This window comes from Octodon degus, unplaced genomic scaffold, assembly GCF_000260255.1.
Source record: "Octodon degus isolate 3935 unplaced genomic scaffold, OctDeg1.0 scaffold00279, whole genome shotgun sequence".
Classification (NCBI taxonomy): domain Eukaryota; kingdom Metazoa; phylum Chordata; class Mammalia; order Rodentia; family Octodontidae; genus Octodon; species Octodon degus.
The window spans coordinates 1,799,294-1,803,137 of record NW_004524855.1 but is presented as its reverse complement, the minus strand read 5'-3'; positions in this window follow the sequence as shown (position 1 = coordinate 1,803,137).

The following is a 3,844-nucleotide window of genomic DNA, read 5'->3' as shown; positions in this document are numbered from 1 at the left end:
CTTTCTGCTGTTGCTTATTTACTATCGATGCTATTAATTCATCCATTTGAGCCGAGCTAGTGTCCTCTGCACTTGTTCTGGGTGGGCATTTGGTTTCCTCCATATGTTTCTGCATTTGATTCTTTACTGCAGATGTTATTAATTCAGGGATTTCTTTTCTTATTTCCAATTTGAGTTCTTCTATACCTTCCTTCAGCTGCTTCTTTATTTCAGAAGCTGTTGATTCCTTGCTTTCAGCTGTGTGATTCCCAATTTGTTCTGTGTTAGTGTCCTCTGCACTTGTTATGGGTGGGCTTGGGTTCTGAGATTGCATTTTGTTCCTTCTCCTCATTTTGTGTAGCACTGTCTTCTGACCTTTGTTGTAGATCTTTGTTGCGGTTATAACCTTAGCGCGTACTGAAGTTCAGGTTCAGATCTACAAAGTTTGGATTTATCCAGCTGTGCCTGGCTTGGGTCTGGCTGCTGTACTCAGCTCCTTCCCCCTGCTGTCCTTGGGGGTAAACCTGTTGTGCCCCTCTGGCAAGACTTTCTGCTCCTGGACTAGCTGGGTGGTTCTGTCCCCTACACTCTCTGCAGGGATTGCAGCTGCATGGTTTCACCCCTGGCCTGTATGCCCAGCCTGCGCTGAGCCTGGAGGAGACAAGGTGGAGTAGGGGGGAGAGGCACGTCTCCCACATACTCACCGGGCCTGGGCTAGGACTGGGTCTATTTTGTATTAAAAAGAAATATTAGTGCAGATCTGGGCAAGGAAGTCAGTGCAGAGAAGGGGCGTGGCACAGCGCCGTGCTTCCTGCCCTTGGCCTCACCTACAGACACAGGGCAGGAATGCAGCGACATTACAGACACCATCTGGAGTACACGGTTTGGCAAAAAATGTGGCCTGCTATGTTTATAGCAGCACAATTTGTGATAGCCAAATCTTGGAAACAACCAAGATGCCCATTATCTGAGGAATGGATGAAAAAGATGTGGTATTTTTATCCAATGGAGTATTACACAGCTACAAAGAATGATAAACTCGAAGACTTTATATTTAAGTGGATGTCACTTGAAGATATACTCATAAGTGGGATAAACCAGAAACACATTTGTAAATATCATACAGTATCCGTAGTATAAGAACTCAAAAAAAGAAATACAAATAGAAAGGTATAACAATTAAAAGGAAAACAAGAACTTGAGGACTAGACAATGAAGAGAGAGCAAGGAGAAGAGCCAGGAAACACCACAGAGGCAAGCCATACATTTACATGTACAAGATGGGTAAGGCAATGATCCTGAGAATCTTCAGAGGATCTTCAAATCTAGCAGTTAATTGGAAGGATTCTCACCCTGAAAACTAAGCAACTGCACTGAAGATGGCAATTTGTAATAGTAGGTTCATGCTTGGAGTGCCTGTCATTCTGCTCTTCTGAATACGTGTTGCTTGTCATGACACGCCAGTTGCTGCCATGCTGTCTCTTGGGTAGATGATTGTTTAAAAAGGAAGGGGGTGGTGAATGAAGGCAGGAGATAGGAAAAGGAGTGTTGTGGGACTGGCCTGCTACAATGCTGTATATGGTTAGATTTCTGGACTTATGTGTGAATAAATATAATTCTTTATTCCTATTTTTAAATATAGTTTAATTTTCTAATTTTTCGTCATATTCTGTAGGGACTTAAATTTTGATATATCAATACTTGATGAAAAATACCTGTTCCATGTTATGCCTAAGATGTTTGATATTCAGACAAATAGTGAGGTTAAGCTCAACAGCATAGGTTATATGGTAATAACAATTAGCTTCTCTTCTGGAATGTTAACAACCTAAGTTTGCAGACCAAAATTAGAAAAAAAAAAAAAAAAAAGGAGGGTCACAAGGAAAACCAACATTTGGGCCCTAGCCTTCCAAGGTCAATTAAGACTCAGGACATATGAGAACTTGTACTGTAACGTCATGTACCTCAGTAGTGTCCCAAATTATCTGATCAAGAAGATTATGGGGCCAAAGAGGAAGGTGATCGATGATGTAGAGTGTGCCTAAGGAGAGTCACATAGAGAGAAAACATTCTCTCAGGCTTTCACAGAGAACACATTGGCCAAGCAATGGCTATGACTCATCCACATGGCTGACACTGACAAAGGATCTACAAACTGAGGTACAGGATCTCAGGATAAATCCTGAGGGCATTTCACTGACCTTATCAGACCCAAAAGCGACAACTCTTATTACATAGGTCTTGCTTTATCTTGGTCTTAACCATCCAGCAGAAAAGTATAAAAATGACGTATAAGAAATAAAGTCATATTGTTATGTTGAGCTGTTGGGGACTCAGGTCAACAACTTCTAACATTGCCAGTCAAGTGGAAGACCCAGTAGTATTATGGACTACTGGACTATTTAGGAATATTTTGCTGAGTTCACACACCTATAATATTTAAATGATGGAACTGAACAAGAATGGGGGATACAGATGAATGACCATTTTGTATCTGTGTATTCAAAATGGTTAGGATAGATATACAGTTACATTCTCTTAATTCAAGGAATAGAGGGATTTGTTCTAATTGTGTTTGTAAATAGGATATCATTTCTGCATCTTGTACAACAAATAACCACTAGGAAGGCAGTATGCAATGTGTTAATTATTGCAACTGTCCTACCAATTTGATTTGACACTGTCTCATTGCTATTTATTTCTCAATAAAATTATGGAAAAGAAAAATGTGGCCTGAGCGCGGAGTAGGCCACGCCAACCGTGTAGCTCCCCACCATGCCCAGGATAAATCCCGAGTGTCTAGCGAGACGGCCAGCACTTTCCCCAGAAAACTTCCCACAGCTCACATACCACATGCCCATAGTGAGCCACAGGAGCCCTGCAGCACTGGCTGCCTCAGAGCCTCGGCTGCAGAGTGCTGCGCACCTGCCTGTGCTGGGAGCAAGTGCCTTTACACCCTGTTCACAGTGAGTGTGCACTTTGTCTTCCACAACCTTTCTGGAAATTCCTTACAGCAGAGGGCCTTTGTTTCCTGGCTCTATTGGTGAGTGCAGGGCTTGGTTTCCACAGTGCTGGGTAGGCATTCTGTTGATTAATTTCCAGCTAAGAAACATGCATGTGGCAGCAGAGCTTTAGATGTCCAGAATGGTTCCAACGCTAATAAATCTGCAGTTCTGACAGTTTCTTTACAGATCATCCTGTTCTGGAAGGACCAGAATGTATATAAATGTCCCACTGGGATGCACATGACACAGGCGAGTGTGCACCAGCCTCAGGGGCCGCGTGGCACTGTTCTTTGTCGCAGGTGAACTACATGATTGTGATGAGCAGCTTCAGCGCCTGCCTCGCCATAATGGGTGCAATTTTCCTATCTGCTGAGCTTGGTGTAGCTGCAACCAGGACGGGAACAATTATTTGGCAAATAGTAAGTAGCAGATTCCTATGAGAGTGTGGTCGCGACACTAGAATTGTGGGAGATTCTTGGGTGAGTGATCAGTCTTTGAAGTGTTAGAAAAGTCTCAAGGGGGAGTTTCGTTACTCTTTGGCATCTGCACTGACTACAAAAGTGGTGCAAACTGCAAGTTATATCCCTAAGCCTGGGACCACCTAAAATCTCAAGTAATTAAATAAAAGGTATTATAAATACTAACACAGGTGTTTTAACATAGCAACCAATCTACTTGGCTGCTATGTTAGAGTGGCACTTCAGATGTCAAATGCAATTCATTCTGAATTCATGTTCAAATCCCGAAAAGCTTGAGAACTGAACAATTTTTCCCATGAGAAGTAATGGACAACCACATATGTGGTTCTGGGGCCCAAAAATTACACTTGTAAATTCATCTTCTGGGACTTTAACAAATTT